This window comes from Salmo salar, unplaced genomic scaffold (genome assembly GCF_905237065.1).
Source record: "Salmo salar unplaced genomic scaffold, Ssal_v3.1, whole genome shotgun sequence".
NCBI lineage: Eukaryota > Metazoa > Chordata > Actinopteri > Salmoniformes > Salmonidae > Salmo > Salmo salar.
The window spans coordinates 40,825-65,076 of NW_025549222.1; the positions used below are offsets into that span (position 1 = coordinate 40,825).

Sequence of the window (24,252 nt, forward strand, 5' to 3'; positions counted from 1 at the left end):
TTAGTTAGGCAATCACTTGAAAAAACTACAAGCCTCAGATTTCCCACTTCCTGGTTGGATTTTTCTCAGGGTTTTGCCTGCCATATGAGTTCTGTTATACTCACAGACATCATTCAAACAGTTTTAGAAACTGCATATCCTACCTTCTGAGTCTGAGTAGCAGGCAGTTTAATTTGGGCACGCCTTTCATCCGGACGTCAAAATACTGCCCCCTACCCTAGAGAAGTTAAATAGGCTCTGACTTGGGAAATATACAGGTACAGGTGTTGTCCCAGGAAGTTTTCCCCTGCTAACATATCTTCTGATCATCAGATCCAAAATGGCCTCTCTGTCTCTGTTTTCACATGCTAACATGTCTTCTGATCATCAGATCTAAAATGGCCTCTCTGTCTCTGTTTTCACATGCTAACATATCTTCTGATCATCAGATCTAAAATGGCCTCTCTGTCTCTGTTTTCACATGCTAAAAGGCCCTTAATGCTAACATATCTTCTGATCATCAGATCCAAAATGGCCTCTGACACTTACCTGTTTCCCTGTCCCACAGCTCCAGGAGACAGTGAAGAGGAAACTGGACAGCGCACGCTCGCCCCTCAATGGTGACCAGAATGGGATCTGCGACGGGAGCTATTCCCCGACCACCAAAAGATTACGAAAAGACGGATCAGGATTGGGCGGACTGGACTCTCTCACGGGCCTCCCCAACAACGTCCCCCCCCATTTCCCCGCTCCACCAGATGGACATCAAACCTTTACTAGGAGTCGCTGGGAACGCCAACAACCCTAGCGTAAACAACAACAACGTCAATGTCAACAACTGTAACTCCGGTCCCGGCAGCAATGGTAGCCATGGCAACCACGCTGGCAGCGGCTTGGGCTCAGGTCGCCCGGGTGATGTCAAGCTCAACGGCGATCTCCCCAACATCAAGCTCAACGGTTCCTTAGACCTCGAGGACGGCTTCGGACTCCTCAAAGACCTCAAACAGGAGCCGCTCGACGACGGGGAGGGATTGAGTCGTCGGATACGTCCTTGTCCAATCAGAACAAGCTGTTTTCGGACATCAACCTGAATGACCAGGAGTGGCAGGAGCTGATAGATGAGCTGGCCAATACGGTGCCGGAGGACGACATGCAGGACCTCTTCAATGAAGACTTTGAGGAGAAGAAGGAGGCAGAGTTTACCAGGCCGGCCAATCAGACCCCGGTACCGCAGGACCCGCCTCCTATGGGCACAGTGGCTCATCAACCGACGAACCAAGCGCAGGGGCGTCACAAGTCCCCATGGGTTCCCCACAGGTACCTTTTGATTTGGTTTATTAAGGGTTAATAGCAAACCTATTGTTTTTTAGTGTTGCTCTCTCTCGCTCTGTCTGTCCTGTCTGTCTGTCTGTCTGTCTGTCTGTCTGTCTGTCTGTCTGTCTGTCTGTCTGTCTGTCTGTCTGTCTGTCTGTCTGTCTGTCTGTCTGTCTGTCTGTCTGTCTGTCTCTCTCGCTCTCTCTCGCTCTCTCTCTGCGCTCTCGCTCTCTTGCTCTCTGTAGCAGCTCCTCTCCTCTCTTCCCTCCATCTCTTTAACCAGCCCTACTCCTCCTGTTCTCTCTCTCCTCCTCTCTCTCCTCCACTCTCTCATCCTCTCTCTCTTCAGCTTCATTAAGTAGTACCCTCAAGCACCAGTCTAACCGTCAACAGTGAAGAGGCTACTCCGGGATACTGGCCTTCTAGGCAGAGTTTCAAGAAAAAGCCATATCTCAGACAGGCCAGTAAAATATAAAATATTAAGTTGGGCAAAATAACACTGGAACTCTGCCTAGAAGACCAGCATCCCGGAGTCGCCTCTTCACTGTTGACATTGAGACTGGTGTTTTGCAGGTACTATTTAAGGAAGCTGCCAGTTGAGGACTTGTGAGGCGTCTGTTTCTCAAACTAGACACTCTAATGTACTTGTCCTCTTGCTCAGTTGTGCACCGGGGCCTCCCACATCTCTTCCTATTCTGGTTAGAGACAGTTTGTGCTGTTCTGTGAAGGGAGTAGTACACAGCGTTGTACGAGATTTTCAGTTTCTTGGCAATTTCTCACATGGAATAGCCTTCATTCCTCAGAACAAGAATAGACTGACGAGTTTAAGAAGAAAGTTATTTTTTCTGGTCATTTTGACCTTGTAATCGAACCCACAAATGTTGATGCTTCAGAAACTCAACTAGTCTAAAGAAGTTTTATTGCTTCTTTTTTCCTAATGTGAGACTCTACCCCATATAACTTCACATGTTGTTATGCTGTTTTTGGTTGTAGATGGTTTTCAATAGTTCAATAGTAAAGCATGTGATTGTTCCATTCTCTTAACGTTGCTATTACTTAAATACTGGCTGTCAAATGATACCAATTGTTATATTTACATTCTTAAAAATAACTTGGTCTGAAATAATGTCACCGAGTGGCCCATAGGTGGCGCTGTTATAAGCAGTCTCACTTAAATCATCATATTCGCCGCTCATTTGAACGTGAGACTTGAAACTTTGTATGTAGGTGTCTTTCCTCATGCTGAACAAATTTGCCTGAAGGACCCATAAGTTCCGTCAGAATAGATGTGATAGAAAGACAGTGGTTGTGGTCTTGTTTGAATATGATGTGATTGAAATGTGATTGTGCCTCTACTGCTTGTTATTACAGTACGTTGTCCATGTTATTCTGGGATATGAAATGTAGCTGTTTTCTGTAATGTAATGATTCCTCTCCCCAGGTCCGGCCGTCATCTTCGGGCCCTCAGTTTGCCACCGCCGCCAACGGAACACCGCCCCAGCAGCCTTTGCAGCAGTCCCCACAGGTCGCCATGGCCTCAGGCTCCCCTCTCCCCAACTGTGTGGCCCGGTCGCCACAGACACCCACCCAGGCCCAGACGCAGTCCGGACCCAGACCAGGGAACGGATTTATGATGAACACAGGCCAAGGTGTGGGCCAGGCAGGTACAGGATCTAATGGCCCTGGAGTCCCCACCGGGCCTGGCCCGGTGACCTCTGACCTGTCGCCTGCTGAGCAACTCAAAGCGATGGCGGCACAGCAGCGCTAAGCTAATGCAGCAGCAGAAACAACAGCAGCAGCAGCAGCAGCAGGCTAACTGGTCCCCTGCCGGCGCTCCAACCAGCCCCTACGCCTCTGGTCCTTTCAACCAACAGGACAAGCCCAACAGCCCAATGATGTACCCACCTCAAGCCTTCAACCCCTGGCCCACAGGGCCCCCTGGTGGCTGGGATGACCTCAAGCAACGGCCCCAAAGCTCCCATGAACAACTACCTCCCTCAGAACCCCCACAACCACATGGGCATGATAAGTCAACAACAACAGACAAACAACATGGGCGCCCAACAGAACACCCTCTCTAAAAACAACAACAGCAACTACAACAGCAGCACACGGCAGCCATGTTGTCCTACAACAACACCAAGCCGCTGAGTCACTTCAGCACCATGGGGGTCGATCACATGGGGCAGAGGATGACCCCGCCCATGGGGTCACAGGTCAAGAACCCCATGATGCCCCCATACATGCAGCAGGGAGGGGTACAGGGGCGGGCCGGGTCAGACCCAGGGACCAATCCCGGGCCAGACGGCTCACCTCAGCGAGGAGCAGAAGAGGATGCTGCTGATGAAGCAGAAGGTGCTGAACCAGAGCATGCCCTACAGCGCCATGCAGCCCCACGGACAGGTAGGACGGATGCCATTTTGGATCTGTTGCAGGCTTTGTAATGTGGAATTGGTGAAACTGGAGCAGAAAACCATTTTGGCTCTGGTTTAGTTTGTGTGGTGCTTTTTACTGTGTGGGATTGGTGATTCTGGAGAATGGCTTTGTGTAGATCTTTTTACAGTATTGAGTTGGAGCACCATTATGGCTCTGGTTGTTTTTCGGGACAACTTTTTACAGTGTGAATAAGTGGTGATTACTGTGTCGTGCAGAACGCGAGCCGTCTTGTCTTCTGGTTGTGCTTTGTACAATGCTATATTGGTGAAACTAGTGTCCATTTTGGTTGTGTTTGTTTCTGTAATGGTGCATTCTACAGTGTGGATTTAGAAATGGAAGTTCCATTTGCAATGTTCAGACAGGCATCACAGACGGTGATGCTCTCAGCACAAGGCCTAAACACTTCTTTCTGCTTATTGTTTGTCCTTGAGAGAGGAGAGCTAGTGTTCTGATGAAAACTGATCTCTCTGTCTGTCTCTCCTCTGTCTGTCTCTCCTCTGTCTGTCTCTCCTCTGTCTGTCTCTCCTCTGTCTGTCTCTCTCTCTGTCTGTCTCTCCTCTGCTGTCTCTCCTCTGTCTGTCTGTCTCTCTCCTCTGTCTGTCTGTCTGTCTCTCTCCTCTGTCTGTCTGTCTGTCTGTCTCTCTCCTCTGTCTGTCTGTCTGTCTCTGTCCTCTGTCTGTCTGTCTGTCTCTCCTCTGTCTGTCTGTCTGTCTCTCCTCTGTCTGTCTCTCTCTCCTCTGTCTGTCTCTCTCTCCTCTGTCTACTATAACTGCGTATAGAACCAAACAGTAGTTTACATTTTTCAGTCAGGAATCCAGTTTTAAAAATGAGCGTCCTGGAAACATTCTGATTCTAGAAACTTGATTTATAAAACTCCTACAAGGTGCAGCGGTGGCGGCGGGGCAAGACAAAATGGCGCCGGACGGGCGGTTGCCCCAGTAACAAGCTACAGTAGTACTGGCAGGAAAATGGTGAAAGGTATTGATGCCTTTGCACCACAAGCAGCAGCCTCCTTCTCTTCTTCTCCCTCTCTCCTCCCTCCTCTTCCTCTCCTCCCTCCCTGATAGTCTATCGGTTGGTCATTTAGGGCGCTAACATGAGGCTTAACGAATCCGTACTTCATATCCCCATCCGTCACAGTCGAGCTCAGATTGAAGTACCTCTCTCACTACTAGGATAGCGGCTAGCTGGGGCTATTTGTTTTGCCAACCTAGCCTAGTGGTTAGCGTAGCAGCTGGCTACTCAATAGGGTGGCAATCCATCACAGCTTGATAATGATAAGGCGCTAAACCAACCTCAGTTATCGAGCTAGCCATTGAGCTACCGTGTAGTTAGTAGCTAGTGGTTAAGATTAAGGGTTGGGTAGCTTGCTAAATGCTAATGCTAGCTAATACTATGTTGAATGCAAAGTGACTGTCTGAGTGGAAGTCTTTGTGTTTGTGTTAGCTAAACGGTGTGTGTGTGTGCTTCAGAAGGAGTGTGTGCTTCAGTGTGTTATCGAGTGGAGTGTGTGTGTGTTATCGAGTGGAGGGGAGGCGAGCGGCAGTTAAACGTGGCGCTGGCCCTTTAAGAGGAGGGGATAAACCCATTAGCTCATGACCAGTGAATTACTGTCATTAGAGATGGAGGTGTGTGTACACCCTCTGCTTCTCCCTCTCTCTCTTTCCCTTTAAACAGACACACTCCCTCTCTCTCTTTCCCTTTAAACAGACACACTCCCTCTCTCTCTTTCCCTTTAAACAGACACACTCCCTCTCTCTCTTTCCCTTTAAACAGACACACTCCCTCTCTCTCTTTCCCTTTAAACAGACACACTCCCTCTCTCTCTCTTTCCCTTTAAACAGACACACTCCCTCTCTCTCTTTCCCTTTAAACAGACACACTCCCTCTCTCTCTTTCCCTTTAAACAGACACACTCCCTCTCTCTCTTTCCCTTTAAACAGACACACTCCCTCTCTCTCTTTCCCTTTAAACAGACACACTCCCTCTCTCTCTTTCCCTTTAAACAGACACACTCCCTCTCTCTCTTTCCCTTTAAACAGACACACTCCCTCTCTCTCTTTCCCTTTAAACAGACACACTCCCTCTCTCTCTTTCCCTTTAAACAGACACACTCCTCTCTCTCTTTCCCTTTAAACAGACACACTCCTCTCTCTCTTTCCCTTTAAACAGACACACTCCCTCTCTCTCTTTCCCTTTAAACAGACACACTCCCTCTCTCTCTTTCCCTTTAAACAGACACACTCCCTCTCTCTCTTTCCCTTTAAACAGACACACTCCCTCTCTCTCTTTCCCTTTAAACAGACACACTCCCTCTCTCTCTTTCCCTTTAAACAGACACACCTCCCTCTCTCTCTTTCCCTTTAAACAGACACACTCCCTCTCTCTCTTTCCCTTTAAACAGACACACTCCCTCTCTCTCTTTCCCTTTAAACAGACACACTCCCTCTCTCTCTTTCCCTTTAAACAGACACACTCCCTCTCTCTTTCCCTTTAAACAGACACACTCCCTCTCTCTCTTTCCCTTTAAACAGACACACTCCCTCTCTCTCTTTCCCTTTACAGACACTCTCCCAGTCTGTAACCCCTTCTCTCTCGTTTCTCTCTTGTTCATGATATGCCTACAGTCACCCTCTTCCCCCTCGTTCCCTCTCTTCTCTCTCTTCCCCCTATGCCAGCAGCACTCAGCACCAATAAACAAGACGATTTATTAAAATGGGGGCTTTGCGGCTGCCGCCCGAGGAAAGAGCGGGAGAGAAACTGAGAGAGAGGAAGGAGAGAGGGACCGAAAGAGAAAGAGACTGAGAGAGATTTATATGAAGAAAAACAGGAGAATGGGAGAAAGAGTGGATGTGGACTAAAGAAGCAAAGAGCAAGAAAGAGAAGGGAAGGAAAAGGAGAGAGATTTATGACAGGAGGAGGAGATGTAGGAGCGAGGGAAGGAGAGGATGTGAAAGACAGAGGAGACAGAAAGAAGCAGAAGGAAAGGGAGGATTGGGAGGGGGAACAGAAAGGTGTGAAGACTACCTACCTGTTATTCATATTGCTGTGTCTTTTTACATATTTTGTTCCACTTGACCCTTCAAATAAAACAGGGCTTTAATGATTTCTACTGATCCAGACGGTCTATCAAACAGCACAGGGCTTATCGGACTGACTCAAATGGAAAATAAATATGTTTGTGTGTGTGTGTCGGGAGGGGTTGATGTTGGCAGTGTTTATCTCCTCCCACGGCCCCCTGGGTAAAGCCGTGTGTATGCTGTCTTTGATGGTGTGTGTGTGTGTGTGTTTTATGCAGGAGGGGTAATATTAGCACTGTCATCTCACAGGTGTCTGGGTTAAAACCCTGTGGTGTGTGTGTGTGTGTGTGTGTGTGTGTGTGTGTGTGTGTGTGTGTGTGTGTGTGTGTGTGTGTGTGTGTGTGTGTGTGTGTGTGTGTGTGTGTGTTGCAGGAGGGGTAATAATACCACTGTTTATCCCCCACAGCGCCACTGTGTATATCCCTGGGTAGATGCTGGTGTGTGTGTTGTCTCACAGGTGGCTGGGTTAGACCCCTCTTTCTCCGCGTGTGTATGGTGTGTTTGTGCAGTGTATCCCTGTGTGTGTGTGTGTAAGCTAATCCTGTTAGCAGCTGTTTAGAGAGACTTCAGCCTGGCTCTTCAAAAGCTCGTTAGTCAAGCTTTAATTGTCGTCGGCTCCTCGCTTTGCATATCACCATGACGCTAATTTATGCTCTGTCGGCGGCACGGTTACCGTCGCGGTGGTGCCTGGCTGGCAGGCTGTCGCCGTGGAAGCGGCTAGGTGGGGGGTTAGAGAGAGATATGGTGTGTGTGTGTGTGTGTGTGTGTGTGTGTGTGTGTGTGGGGGGTTGGGCTGGGCTGGGCGAAGCAAGCTAAATGTGCGTGGGCGGGTCTCTTAGGCTGTGATCTGAATAATGATTGGTGGAAATGAGATTGACAGGTGTGGAGATCTCTGGAGAGCTGGTGTCATCCAATTAAATGGGAGCGAGGGGTGTGTGTGTGTGTGTGTGTGTGTGTGTGGCTGAACCCCACATGGTGACTGCAGGCGGTACTGCTGCCACTGCTAGTGCTAATAGCCCTGTGAGTCACGGCACACGGCCCCCTCACACACACACACACACACACACACACACACACACACACACACACACACACACACTGCAAACAAACAGACACACACACGGTCAAACACCCACAGGCACACACCAGCCCCCCTTCCTGCCCCTCTTGCTCTCTCTTGCTCTCTCTTTCTCTCTCTGTGGTGAGGTCTCTTTCACCCATCAGTCTCTCCTCTCCTCCCTCTTCATCCCTCTCTTTTGTTATCCCCCTCTCCGAGCTCACCTCCTCCTGCCCTCATCCAGAGCCGGAGTTAGCACACACACACACACACACACACACACGCCACCTTCACTAGAGAGAGGTGGGAAAAAGGCAGACTGAGAGAAAGAGATCACCCCATCGCTCTGCTTCTCTCCCCTCCCCCTACTCTCGTTATCTACAAGAGCTGGATATTACTTTCCCTTCCCCTCTCTCTCTCCCTCCCCCTCTCTCTCTCCCTCCCCCTCTCTCTCCTTATTATCTCCTTACTCTCTCCCTCTCTTTCTCTCTCCATCTCCGTTTGCCTCTCTCCCCCTCCTCCTTGGTGCTCTCTCTCTCGTTCTCTCTCTCCCCACACGTGTCAGGGCTTGAGCTGAGCTGCTCTCAGATCCTGTTGAGAGCCTCAGAGGAGAACGAGGGAGGAGGGAGAGGAGGAGGAGGGGGTAGGCAGGAGAAGGCTGTGTTCCGTCATGTTCTCTGCTGCACTGGCTTCCTGCTAACACTGACACCAGACTAACTGTCTCTCTCCTCATTCCTCTCCTCTCTTCTAGCGCTCCTTTCTTTACCCCTCGTTCTCTTCCCCCTCTTCTTTACTCTTCTCCTTCCTCCTGTTTTAACTCTGCTCCTCTCTTCTCCTCTCTTCTTTTCCTCCTGTTCTCTCTTCCCTCCATCTCTTTAACCAGCCCCTACTCCTCCTCTCCTCTCTTCCCTCCATCTCTTTAACCAGCCCTACTCCTCCTCTCCTCTCTTCCCTCCATCTCTTTAACCAGCCCTACTCCTCCTCTCCTCTCTTCCCTCCATCTCTTTAACCAGCCCTACTCCTCCTCTCCTCTCTTCCCTCCATCTCTTTAACCAGCCCTACTCCTCCTCTCCTCTCTTCCCTCCATCTCTTTAACCAGCCCTACTCCTCCTCTCCTCTCTTCCCTCCATCTCTTTAACCAGCCCCTACTCCTCCTCTCCTCTCTTCCCTCCATCTCTTTAACCAGCCCTACTCCTCCTCTCCTCTCTTCCCTCCATCTCTTTAACCAGCCCTACTCCTCCTCTCCTCTCTTCCCTCCATCTCTTTAACCAGCCCCTACTCCTCCTCTCCTCTCTTCCCTCCATCTCTTTAACCAGCCCCTACTCCTCCTCTCCTCTCTTCCCTCCATCTCTTTAACCAGCCCTACTCCTCCTCTCCTCTCTTCCCTCCATCTCTTTAACCAGCCCTACTCCTCCTCTCCTCTCTTCCCTCCATCTCTTTAACCAGCCCTACTCCTCCTCTCCTCTCTTCCCTCCATCTCTTTAACCAGCCCTACTCCTCCTCTCCTCTCTTCCCTCCATCTCTTTAACCAGCCCTACTCCTCCTCTCCTCTCTTCCCTCCATCTCTTTAACCAGCCCTACTCCTCCTCTCCTCTCTTCCCTCCATCTCTTTAACCAGCCCTACTCCTCCTCTCCTCTCTTCCCTCCATCTCTTTAACCAGCCCTACTCCTCCTCTCCTCTCTTCCCTCCATCTCTTTAACCAGCCCTACTCCTCCTCTCCTCTCTTCCCTCCATCTCTTTAACCAGCCCTACTCCTCCTCTCCTCTCTTCCCTCCATCTCTTTAACCAGCCCTACTCCTCCTCTCCTCTCTTCCCTCCATCTCTTTAACCAGCCCTACTCCTCCTCTCCTCTCTTCCCTCCATCTCTTTAACCAGCCTTGCTCCCCTGTGCTTAGTATTCGTTTCTACTCCACTAAACCTGATCAATACAAGATCAACACACACCAACAAATCCAACTGCAGCTGCAGGGAGCAGTGGGAGGGAAAGTGATTGCTGGGCTCCCCCCCGCAACTCCCCGTTAAATGTGTTTGGTTTGCTCCGGCGGTGCCAGAGAAAACACACTGAGACAAACCATCTCCACACACCTCGGGGGTGTTAATGGAGGGTCGATACTCCGCTCAACAACAGGCTGTTATTATATAGTAGTAGGGAGGCTGTTATTACAGATGACATGGTGGCTGTATTGTACAGTAACATTGTCTCCATATTACACCCTTTATATTTAGCCATTTAATTATTTAGCCATTTAATAATTTAGCCATTTAATTATTTAGTCATTTAGCCATTTCGTCATTTAGCCATTTAATAATTTAGCCATTTAATAATTTAGCCATTTAGTCATTTAGCCATTTAATCATTTAGCCATTTAATCATTTAGCCATTTCATTATTTAGCCATTTAGCCATTTAATAATTTAGCCATTTAATAATTTAGCCATTTAATAATTTAGCCATTTAATAATTTAGCCATTTAGTCATTTAGCCATTTAATCATTTAGCCATTTAATCATTTAGCCATTTCATTATTTAGCCATTTAGCCATTTAATCATTTAGCCATTTAATTATTTAGCCATTTAATTATTTAGCCATTTAGCCGTTTAGTCACTCTTACAGTAGTGAGTGCATCCATTTTCATTGTTACTGGTCCCCCGTGGGAATGGAACCCAGAACCCTGGTGTTGTCAGTGCCGTGCTCTACCAACTGAGCCACACAGGACTCCTTATATTCTAGATGAAATACACTGAGTGTACAAAACATTAAGAACAACTTCCTAATATTGAGTTGTCCTCAGAACAGCCTCAATTCGTCAGGACATGGACTCTACAAGGTATCAATAGCGTTCCACAGGGATGCTGGTCCATGTTGACTACAATGCTTCCCACAGTTGTGTCAAGTTGGCTGGATGTCTTTTGGGTGGTGGACCATTGTTGATCCACTCCTTAGCCGCTGGGCTACCTACCGGTATTAACTGACATCAGGTGATAAGTGGTGGGAATGAGCTCCATTTTCCTGTCTGGAAGACGCATTCTTCAAAGATTGCTTTTGTGAGTGTGTGCAAGGGTGTTTCGCAACAGTTGTGTGTGTGTGTGTGTGTGTGTGTGTGTGTGTGTGTGTGTGTGTGTGTGTGTGTGTGTGTGTGTGTGTGTGTGTGTGTGTGTGTGTGTGTGTGTGTGTGTGTGTGTGTGTGTGTGTGTGTGTGTGTGTCTGCGTGCGGTAGTGTTTGTGTCTGGGGGGGCAAATCATTCTTATTCTGTGTCTGGGCCAGACAGGAGGGTAGTGGAGAGGGGGGGGTAGAGGAGAGAAGGAGGGGAGAGGAGAGAAGGGGGGGAGAGGAGAGAAGGAGAGGGGAAAGGAGAGGAGAGAAGGAGGGGAGAGGAGAGCCACAGCACAGTGAGATCCCTGCATACTAAATAGACTGGTGTCGCCCCAGCCAGCACCTGCCAGGCTACACACAAACACACACACACACACACACACACACACACACACACACACACACACACACACACACACACACACACACACACACACACACACACACACACACACACACACATTCCTCTGCCACTCACCTCATGCCAGCTCAAAGTTTGGCCGCCTCAGCCTGCTCCAGGTTGCCATGGACACCATGGCCCACAGCACCTAGCAGCCAGAATCAATGGGAAGCTTCAAGACCAGAGAGGCAGGGGGTAGAGAGAGAGGGAGAGGGTGTGTGTGTGTCTTGGTCGAATATGGGAAGGCACAGATGTGACCTCACCCCTGTCCCCAAAGTGCCCCTTCTCTCCCCATCTGCTCTGACACTCTCTCTGAGTCCACTGACTAGATGGGGTTCTGGTGCGCTCCAGTTCCTGTTCAAGATAACTGTGTGTTGTACTCTTTTCCTATAATTCTATGAGGCAAATAGCTGACAGCAGGAACACATGGCTCTGTCTTAAGTAAGAACAGTCTGATAATATGACTGGGGTGGTCTGATAATATGACTGGGGTGGTCTGATAATATGACTGGGGTGGTCTGATAATATGACTGGGGTGTTCTGATAATATGACTGGGGTGGTCTGATAATATGACTGGGGTGGTCTGATAATATGACTGGGGTGGTCTGATAATATGACTGGGGTGGTCTGATAATATGACTGGGGTGGTCTGATAATATGACTGGGGTGGTCTGATAATATGACTGGGGTGGTCTGATAATATGACTGGGGTGGTCTGATAATATGACTGGGGTGGTCTGATAATATGACTGGGGTGGTCTGATCATATGACTGGGGTGGTCTGATCATATGACTGGGGGTGGTCTGATCATATGACTGGGGTGGTCTGATAATATGACTGGGGTGGTCTGATAATATGACTGGGGTGGTCTGATAATATGACTGGGGTGGTCTGATAATATGACTGGGGTGGTCTGATAATATGACTGGGGTGGTCTGATAATATGACTGGGGTGGTCTGATAATATGACTGGGGTGGTCTGATAATATGACTGGGGTGGTCTGATAATATGACTGGGGTGATAGTGGTCTGATAATATGACTGGGGTGGTCTGATAATATGACTGGGGTGATAGTGGTCTGATAATATGACTGGGGTGGTCTGATAATATGACTGGGGTGGTCTGATAATATGACTGGGGTGGTCTGATAATATGACTGGGGTGGTCTGATAATATGACTGGGGTGATAGTGGTCTGATAATATGACTGGGGTGGTCTGATAATATGACTGGGGTGGTCTGATAATATGACTGGGGTGATAGTGGTCTGATAATATGACTGGGGTGGTCTGATAATATGACTGGGGTGATAGTGGTCTGATAATATGACTGGGGTGGTCTGATAATATGACTGGGGTGATAGTGGTCTGATAATATGACTGGGGTGGTCTGATAATATGACTGGGGTGATAGTGGTCTGATAATATGACTGGGGTGGTCTGATAATATGACTGGGGTGATAGTGGTCTGATAATATGACTGGGGTGGTCTGATAATATGACTGGGGTGATAGTGGTCTGATAATATGACTGGGGTGGTCTGATAATATGACTAGGGTGTTAGTGAAGTTTATAATATGTTTGCGTCAATCCACTATCAATACTGACACCATTAATACTTATGTAGTGGCTGACAGTTAGACTCTCTCTAGGTCCTCTTATCTACACTGAACTACACACAAGGACGGACAGGAAGTCAGGAGAGGCAAGACACCGGGAGAAAGGGGGAGGGAGAAAGACGCGCACACACACACCAATGATATAGAGAGTGAAAAAAGAGAGTAGAGACAGAAGAGAGAGAGAGAGAGGGAGAGGGAGAGACAGAGACGGCTGCAGAGCTTTGAGGATTAGGGCTAGAATTTGACTTTTTTGTAGAGAGATTCTTTTTCTCTGAGCAATTTGCCTCCAACGCCTTGAACACGGTTAATCCACTCTTAAAGAAACCTAATCCTGCTACCATGTACCTGATACTGAGGGAATGGAGGGAGGGAGGGATAGAGAGAGGGATGGTTAGAGAGACCCAAAATTAAGGAAAGCTTTGATACAGACTCAGTGAGCATAGCCTTGCTATTGAGAAAGACCGCCGTAGGCAGACCTGGCTCTCAAGAGAAGACAGGCTATGTGCACACTGCCCCCAAAATGAGGTGGAAACTGAGCTGTACTTCCTAACCTCCTGCCCAATGTATGACCATATTAGAGACACATATTTCCCTCAGATTACACAGATCCATAAAGAATTCGAAAACAAATCCAATTTTGATAAACTCCCATATCTACTGGGTGAAATACCACAGTGTTCCATCACAGCAGCAAGATGTGTGACCTGTTGCCACAAGAGAAGGTCAACCAGTGAAGAACAAACACCATTATAAATACAACCCATATTTATGCTTATTTATTTTCCCTTTTGTACTTGAACTATTTGTAAATCATTATAACACATAATATGACATTTGAAATGTCTGTATTCCTTTGGCTATTTAGTGAGTTTATTATCTCTTTCACTTGCTTTGGCAGTGTGAGCGTATGTTCCCCATGCCAATAAAGGTGTTTGAATTGAGATCCCAGGGATACAGGAGACAGAGGGGGAGTTATGGCAGTTAGTCTATAAAGGACGTGAGGTTCAGTGCATTCGGAATGTATTCAGACCCCTTGACTTGTTCCACATTTTGCTCCGTTACAGCCTATTTCTAACATGGATCAAACTGTTATTTTCCCTCATCAGTCTACACACAATATCCCATAATGATAATAAACAGGTTGAATTTTTTGGTTGTTGTTGCAAATGTATTAAAAAAATTATGTTTAGATAAGTATTCAAAGTCTTAACTCAGTACTTTGTTGAAGCACCTTTGGCAGTGATTACAGCCTTGAGTCTTCTTGGGTATGACGCTACCAGCTTGGCACACCTGTATTTGGGGAGTTTCTCCCATTCTTCTCTGCAGATCCTCTCAGGTTCTGTCAGGTTGGATGGGGAGTGATGCTACACAGCTATTTTCAGGACTCTCCAGAGATGTTCGATCAGGTTTATGTCCGGGCTCTGGCTGGGCAGCTCAAGGACATTTAGAGACTTGTCCCCGAAGTTAACCTTTGCCCCAGTCTGAGGTGCTGAGCGCTCTGGAGCAGGTTTTCATTAAGGATCTCTGTACTTTTCTCTGTTCATATTTGCCTCGATCCTGACTAGTCTCCCAGTCCCTGTCGCTGAAAAACATCCCCACAGCATGATGCAGCCACCACCATGCTTCACCGTAGGGGATGGTGCCAGGTTTCCTCCAGACGTGACGTTTGGCATTCAGGTCAAAGAATACAATCTTGGTTTCATCAGACCAGAGATTCTTGTTGCTCATGGTCTGTGAGTCCTTTAGGTGCCTTTTGGCAAACTCCAAGCGGGCTGTTGTGTGTCATGTACTGAGGAGTGGCTTCCATCTGGCCACTCTACCATGAAGGCCTAATTGGTGCAGAGATGGTTGTCCATCTGGAAGGTTCTCCCAACTCCACAGAGGAACTCTGGAGCTCTGTCAGAGTGACCATCGGGTTCTTATTCACCTCCCTGACCAAGGCCCTTCTCCCCGATTGCTCAAGTTGGCCGGGCAGCCAGTTCTGGGAAGAGTCTTGGTGGTTCCAAACTTCTTCCATTTAAGAATGATTGAGGCCACTGTGTTCTTGGGGACCTTCTATTCTGCAGAAATGTTTAGATACCCTTCCCCAGATCTGTGCCTCAACACAATCCTGTCTCAGAGCTCAAGGACAATTCCTTTGACCTCATGGCTTGGTTTTTGCTCTGACATGCACTTTCAACTGTGGGACCTTATATAGACAGGTGTGTGCCTTTCCAAATCACATCCAATCAATTGAATTTAATGCAGATGGACTCCAATCAAGTTGTAGAAACATCTCAAGGATGATCAATGGAAACAGGATGCACCTGAGCTCAATTTCGAGTCTCATAGCAAAGGGTCTGAATACTTATGTAAATACGGTATTTCTGTTTTTTATTTTGAACACATATGCAAAGCTTTCTAAAACCCTGTTTTCAATTTGTCATTATGGGGTGTTGTGATGTCATTATGGGGTATTGTGATGTCATGGGGTATTGTGATGTCATTATGGGGTGTTGTGTGCTGAGAAAAACATTAATTTAATCAATTTTAGAATAAAGCTGTAAGGTAACAAAATGTGGAAAAGGTCAAAGGGTCTGAATACTTTCCGAATGCACTGTATATACTGCCAGTACATAGACCATTCTGCACTGTATATACTGCCAGTACATAGACCATTCTGCACTGTAAATACTGCCAGTACATAGACCATTCTGCACTGTATATACAGCCAGTACATAGACCATTCTGCACTGTATATACTGCCAGTACATAGACCATTCTGCACTGTAAATACTGCCAGTACATAGACCATTCTGCACTGTATATACTGCCAGTACATAGACCATTCTGCACTGTATATACTGCCAGTACATAGACCATAATGCACTGTATATACTGCCAGTACATAGACCATCATGCACTGTATATACTGCCAGTACATAGACCATAATGCACTGTATATACTGCCAGTACATAGACCATTCTGCACTGTATATACTGCCAGTACATAGACCATAATGCACTGTATATACTGCCAGTACATAGACCATCATGCACTGTATATACTGCCAGTACATAGACCATTCTGCACTGTATATACTGCCAGTACATAGACCATTCTGCACTGTAAATACTGCCAGTACATAGACCATCATGCACTGTGTCTACAGCCAGTACATAGACCATAATGCACTGTATATACTGCCAGTACATAGACCATTATGCACTGTATCTACTGCCAGTACATAGACCATTATGCACTGTATCTACAGCCAGTACATAGACCATAATGCACTGTGTCTACAGCCAGTACATAGACCATTCTGCACTGTAAATACTGCCAGTACATAGACCATCATGCACTGTAAATACTGCCAGTACATAGACCATAATGCACTGTGTCTACAGCCAGTACATAGACCATAATGCACTGTATATACTGCCAGTACATAGACCATTATGCACTGTATATACAGCCAGTACATAGACCATAATGCACTGTAAATACTGCCAGTACATAGACCATAATGCACTGTATCTACAGCCAGTACATAGACCATAATGCACTGTATCTACAGCCAGTACATAGACCATAATGCACTGTATATACAGCCAGTACATAGACCATAATGCACTGTATATACAGCCAGTACATAGACCATAATGCACTGTATCTACTGCCAGTACATAGACCATAATGCACTGTATATACAGCCAGTACATAGACCATAATGCACTGTATATACTGCCAGTACATAGACCATAATGCACTGCATCTACAGCCAGTACATAGACCATAATGCACTGTATATACTGCCAGTACATAGACCATAATTCACTGTATCTACAGCCAGTACATAGACCATAATGCACTGTATATACTGCCAGTACATATACCATAATGCACTGTAAATACTGCCAGTACATAGACCATAATGCACTGTATCTACAGCCAGTACATATACCATAACGCACTGTATATACAGCCAGTACATAGACCATAATGCACTGTATCTACTGCCAGTACATAGACCATAATGCACTGTATCTACAGCCAGTACATATACCATAATGCACTGTATATACTGCCAGTACATAGACCATAATGCACTGCATCTACAGCCAGTACATAGACCATAATGCACTGTATATACTGCCAGTACATAGACCATAATTCACTGTAAATACTGCCAGTACATAGACCATAATGCACTGTATCTACAGCCAGTACATATACCATAATGCACTGTATATACAGCCAGTACATAGACCATAATACACTGTATCTACTGCCAGTACATAGACCATAATGCACTGTATATACAGCAGTACATAGACCATAATGCACTGTATCTACTGCCAGTACATAGACCATAATGCACTGTATATACAGCCAGTACATAGACCATAATGCACTGTATATACTGCCAGTACATAGACCATAATGCACTGCATCTACAGCCAGTACATAGACCATAATGCACTGTATATACTGCCAGTACATAGACCATAATTCACTGTATCTACAGCCAGTACATAGACCATAATGCACTGTATATACTGCCAGTACATATACCATAATGCACTGTAAATACTGCCAGTACATAGACCATAATGCACTGTATCTACAGCCAGTACATATACCATAATGCACTGTATATACAGCCAGTACATAGACCATAATGCACTGTATCTACTGCCAGTACATAGACCATAATGCACTGTATCTACAGCCAGTACATATACCATAATGCACTGTATATACTGCCAGTACATAGACCATAATGCACTGCATCTACAGCCAGTACATAGACCATAATGCACTGTATATACTGCCAGTACATAGACCATAATTCACTGTAAATACTGCCAGTACATAGACCATAATGCACTGTATCTACAGCCAGTACATATACCATAATGCACTGTATATACAGCCAGTACATAGACCATAATACACTGTATCTACTGCCAGTACATAGACCATAATGCACTGTATATACAGCAGTACATAGACCATCATGCACTGTATCTACTGCCAGTACATAGACCATAATGCACTGTATATACAGCCAGTACATAGACCATAATGCACTGTATATACAGCCAGTACATAGACCATAATGCACTGTATCTACAGCCAGTACATAGACCATAATGCACTATATATACAACAGTACATAGACCATAATGCACTGTATATACAGCCAGTACATGGACCATAATGCACTGTAAATACAGCCAGTACATGGACCATAATGCACTGTATATACAGCCAGTACATAGACCATAATGCACTGTATCTACAGCCAGTACATAGACCATAATGCACTGTATCTACAGCAGTACATAGACCATAATGCACTGTATATACAGCCAGTACATAGACCATAATGCACTGTATATACAGCCAGTACATAGACCATAATGCACTGTATATACAGCAGTACATAAACCATAATGGACACAGAGACTTTTCTACAGCTACTAGTCTAGTCTAGGCTGGGTAGATGGTTGTGTGTAGTAGATAGCTAGTGTTGGTTCTTAGCCCGAGTCCAACGCTCAGGTAGCTACAGATGAAAAGCACCGCCAACATGTAGCGTGAACGAGGGAGGAAGTCAGGGAGGGAGGAAGTCAGTCAGGGAGGGAGGAAGTCAGTCCGGGAGGGAGGAAGTCAGTCAGGGAGGGAGGGAGGAAGTCAGGGAGGGAGGAAGTCAGGGAGGCATGGAGGGAGGGAGGGAGGCAGGGAGGGAGGGAGGAAGTCAGGCAGGGAGGGAGGATGTCAGGGAGGGAGGGAGGATGTCAGGGAGGGTGGATGGGGTAGTAGTTGTTGAGGAGGTGGAGGATCTGAATGGCTCTAGTCTCTCATTAGAGCTGTGAGACCCAGAGACACTCCTTCACCAGGAGAATTCCTCTCTCTCTACCTCTCTCTCTCTCTATTTGATTAAAAGGGATTTATTCTGGTCTGTGTTGATGGAGGATGTTCTGTTCTTCCTGGGTCACAACCATGGTCTACAGATCTAATGGTCTACAAACATACTGATCTAGACTGACTGACTAATGTCCTGTTTGTTCCTGCTCTCTCTCTCTCATTCTCTCTCTCTCATTCTCTCTCTCTCTCTCTCTCTCTCTTTCTCGTCCTCTCTCTCTCGTTCTCTCACTCTCTCTCGTTCTCTCACTCTCTCTCTCGTCTCTCTCTCTCTCTCTCTCTCTCTCTCTCTCTCTCTCTCTCTCTCTCTCTCTCTCTCTCTCTCTCTCTCTGTGTGTTTGGGCTGTGCGTCATTATTTTTAGTGTGTGTGTGTGTATCTGTGTGTGTGTTGGACTGTGTATGTCACTACTGTTGGTGCTATCTATCTAGTGGGGCGGACAGCTGTATGGGAGGCAGCCTCTGTATCAGGCTCTACACAGGACACTATTGTCCTACCCACAATGATGAAGGGAGGGGAAGTGTGTTTATGCATTTGGGGGTATGGTACCTCCTAAATGTTCACTGTTATATAGACCTGCTGTGTGGGGGTTTCTCATGGCTCCCTGCAGGTCAGTTATATAGACCTGCTGTGTGGGGGTTTCTCATGGCTCCCTGCAGGTCAGTTATATAGACCTGCTGTGTGGGGTTTCTCATGGCTCCCTGCAGGTCAGTTATATAGACCTGCCGTGTGGGGGTTTCTCATGGCTCCCTGCAGGTCAGTTATATAGACCTGCCGTGTGGGGGTTTCTCATGGCTCCCTGCAGGTCAGTTATATAGACCTGCCGTGTGGGGGGTTTCTCATGGCTCCCTGCAGGTCAGTTATATAGACCTGCTGTGTGGGGGTTTCTCATGGCTCCCTGCAGGTCAGTTATATAGACCTGCTGTGTGGGGGTTTCTCATGGCTCCCTGCAGGTCAGTTATATAGACCTGCCGTGTGGGGGTTTCTCATGGCTCCCTGCAGGTCAGTTATATAGACCTGCTGTGTGGGGGTTTCTCATGGCTCCCTGCAGGTCAGTTATATAGACCTGCTGTGTGGGGGTTTCTCATGGCTCCCTGCAGGTCAGTTATATAGACCTGCTGTGTGGGGTTTCTCATGGCTCCCTGCAGGTCAGTTATATAGACCTGCTGTGTGGGGGTTTCTCATGGCTCCCTGCAGGTCAGTTATATAGACCTGCTGTGTGGGGGTTTCTCATGGCTCCCTGCAGGTCAGTTATATAGACCTGCTGTGTGGGGGGTTTCTCATGGCTCCCTGCAGGTCAGTTATATAGACCTGCTGTGTGGGGGTTTCTCATGGCTCCCTGCAGGTCAGTTATATAGACCTGCTGTGTGGAGGTTTCTCATGGCTCCCTGCAGGTCAGTTATATAGACCTGCCGTGTGGGGGTTTCTCATGGCTCCCTGCAGGTCAGTTATATAGACCTGCTGTGTGGGGGGTTTCTCATGGCTCTCTTGAATTCTCCTCAATGTTGTATCATTATTTCCTGAACTTCCTGGCTGCCCTCAACCCACTCTCCTACAGGGAATAACCCACTCTCCTACAGGGAATAACCCACTCTCCTACAGGGAATAACCCACTCTCCTACAGGGAATAACCAACGCTCCTACAGGGAATAACCCACTCTCCTACAGGGAATAACCCACTCTCCTACAGGGAATAACCCACACTCCTACAGGGAATAACCCACACTCCTACAGGGAATAACCCCACTCCTACAGGGAATAACCCCACTCCTACTGGAAATAACCCCCACTCCTACTGGGAATAACCCCCACTCCTACAGGGAATAACCCACACACTCCTACAGGGAATAACCCACACACTCCTACAGGGAATAACCCACACTCCTACTGGGAATAACCCACACTCGTACAGGGAATTGCAAACTGCTACAGGGAATAACACACTGCTACAGGGAATAACACACTGCTACAGGGAATAACCCACTGCTACAGGGAATAACACACTGCTACAGGGAATAACCCACTGCTACAGGGAATAACCCACTGCTACAGGGAATAACACACTGCTACACACCCACACACTCTTACAGGAAATAACCCACACACTCTTACAGGGAATAACCCACACACTCTTACAGGGAATAACCCACACACTCTTACAGGGAATAACCCACACACTCTTACAGGGAATAACCCACACACTCTTACAGGGAATAACCCACACACTCTTACAGGGCATAACCCACACACTCTTACAGGAATAACCCACACACTCTTACAGGGAATAACCCACACACTCTTACAGGGAATAACCCACACACTCTTACAGGGGAATAACCCACACACTCTTACAGGGCATAACCCACACACTCTTACAGGGAATAACCCACACACTCTTACAGGAATAACCCACACACTCTTACAGGGCATAACCCACACACTCTTACAGGGCATAACCCACACACTCTTACAGGGAATAACCCACACACTCTTACAGGGCATAACCCACACACCAGGTAGTGGATGTTATTCCCAGCTGCACAGGGAGACATGAGGCTCTACGGGGGGTGGGTGGGGGACGTGAGGCTCTACGGGGACGTGAGGCTCTACGGGGACGTGAGGCTCTACGGGGACGTGAGGCTCCACGGGGGACGTGCGGCTCTACGGGGGGACGTGCGGCTCTACGGGGACGTGCGGCTCTATGGGGGACGTGCGGCTCTACTGGGGGACGTGAGGCTCTACGGGGGACGTGAGGCTCTACGGGGGACGTGCGGCTCTACGGGGGACGTGAGGCTCTACGGGGACGTGCGGCTCCACGGGACGTGCGGCTCTACGGGGGACGTGAGGCTCACGGGGACGTGCGGCTCCACGGGGGACGTGCGGCTCTACGGGGGACGTGCGGCTCTACGGGGGACGTGAGGCTCTACGGGGGACGGGAGGCTCTGGTGGGGACGTGAGGCTCTGGTGGGGACGTGAGGCTCTACGGGGGACGTGAGGCTCTACGGGAGACGTGAGGAATGTGAAACTCTGGCTCTGAGAGGACGCAATCTAACATGGTGTGTGAAGTGAAATATCTTTGGCTGTCTTGAGCTGCTACACCACTGTGTGTGTGTGTGTGTGTGTGTGTGTGTGTGTGTGTGTGTGTGTGTGTGTGTGTGTGTGTGTGTGTGTGTGTGTGTGTTGGTTGAGACACCACACAGCGCTGCTGTTGGACGTCTGGCCTAGTTTCTGGATATTTAGACACCAATACACATCTCCAATACAAGGCTCAACACCATATAGAGAGATGAGAGAGAGATATCTACCTGATGACAGTGTCCCAGTCTCCTACAGATAAAGACCTCTTCCTGATGACAGCTGTAGTATCTCCTCTTTCTTTCTCTCTGTCCATCCCTCTCTTCTTTTCTCCATCCCTCTCTTCTTTTCTCCATCCCTCTCTTCTTTTCTCCATCCCTCTCTTCTTTTCTCCATCCCTCTCTTCTTTTCTCCATCCCTCTCTTCTTTTCTCCATCCCTCTCTTCTTTCTCCATCCCTCTCTTCTTTTCTCCATCCCTCTCTTCTTCTTCATCTGATGGTCAAAGATCTCCTCCTCCTCATCCCCAGTTCCCCTCTCTCTTTCTGGTAACCAGTAATGATTTCCATTTTGTGTGCGTGGAGACAGAAAAGATGCTTACTTTACATGGGGATATTTCCCCATCGTAGATGGTGTTAAATCAGCTCTGTCATCCCCTGTCTTATAGAGACCTGCAAAGGTGTTGCATCAACGGCAAATTAGGCGTGTGTGTGTGTGTGTGTGTGTGTGTGTGTGTGTGTGTGTTTAGGGGTTGGGGTTACCTGGTGTGTGTGTGTGTGTGTGTGTGTGTTTAGGGGTTGGGGTTACCTGGTGTGTGTGTGTGTTTAGGGGTTGGGGTTACTTGGTGTGTGTGTGTGTGTGTGTTTAGGGGTTGGGGTTACCTGGTGTGTGGGTGTGTGTGTGTGTGTTTAGGGGTTGGGGTTACTTGGTGTGTGTGTGTACATGTAGAATGCCTAGTAAACAGACAGCAATTCAGGCAGATTGGAAAGCATTCGCACCTTTATAATGAACATAAACACCTGCTAATTGATGCCTCACTGAAGAGTTATTTGCTTTGGAAATATCAGAGGGAAACACACACACACACACACACACACACACACACACACACACACACACACACACACACACACACACACACACACACACACACACACACACACACACACACACACACACACACACACACACACACACACACACACACACACACACACACACACACACACACACACACACACACACACACACACACACACACACACACACACACACACACACACACACACACACACACACACACACACACACAGACACAGACACAGACACAGACACACATTAAACACACAGATACACAAACATTAAAGACACACCACGCCTACTATCCAGTGTAGCTGTGTGGAGGAGGAGGGTGAGGCCAGCATGATGACACAGAATAACTGTCCTCTCCTCCCTGTCGCTCCATCCCACCATCCCCCATTTTTTATTTACAATCCTGGGAGATTGCTTTCAGCAGCGAGAGGAGAAAGGAAGGAGGGTGGAGGGGAGAAACACAGGGACACACACAGGGCAAGGTGGACACACAAGAGCAAACACACATAGGCAAACCACACACACACACACACACACACACACACACACACACACCTCTCCCCCAGGTCAAGGTGAACCGGTGGATGAAAATTGAATAAACAAGATGTATTTCCCTACACTGACTGGCTACAGACCACTGGGTGTCTGGGTTTAGTGTGTGTGTGTGTGTGTGTATGTGGGTGTGTCTGGGTTTAGTGGGTCTGGGTTTAGTGGGTCTGGGTTTAGTGGGTCTGGGTTTAGTGGGTCTGGGTTTAGTGGGTCTGGGTTTAGTGTGTGTGTGTTTAGTGTGTGTGTGTGTGTGCTGTGTGTGTGTGTGTGTGTGTGTGCTGTGTGTGTGTGTGTGTGTGTGTGTGTGTGTGTGTGTGTGTGTGTGTGTGTGTGTGTGTGGTGTGTGTGTGTGTGATAGCTAGCGGACCATCAGTCTCCTATAACAGAGAGAGAACATAGCAGAATGACTGCGGCTACAGCACCTAATGAGCCTGTCTAGGTGGATGGAGCTCTCTGAGAAGTAATGGACCTGTTTCTCACTCACACACACACACACACACACACACACACACACACACACACTGAACACACACACACACACTGAACACACACGAACACACACACACACCTGAATACACACTGACAAACGCATAGTAACTCAAATACACACACACACACACACACACACTAGTAGGGTCTAAGTCAT

General features: G+C 47.6%; 1 pseudogene; it reads left to right on the plus strand.

The window, feature by feature from the left end:
• Positions 1-608: 608 nt before the first annotated feature.
• LOC123735951 (mastermind-like protein 3) lies at positions 609-3,871 on the plus strand (annotated as a pseudogene).
• The last annotated feature ends 20,381 nt before the right edge of the window (positions 3,872-24,252 follow it).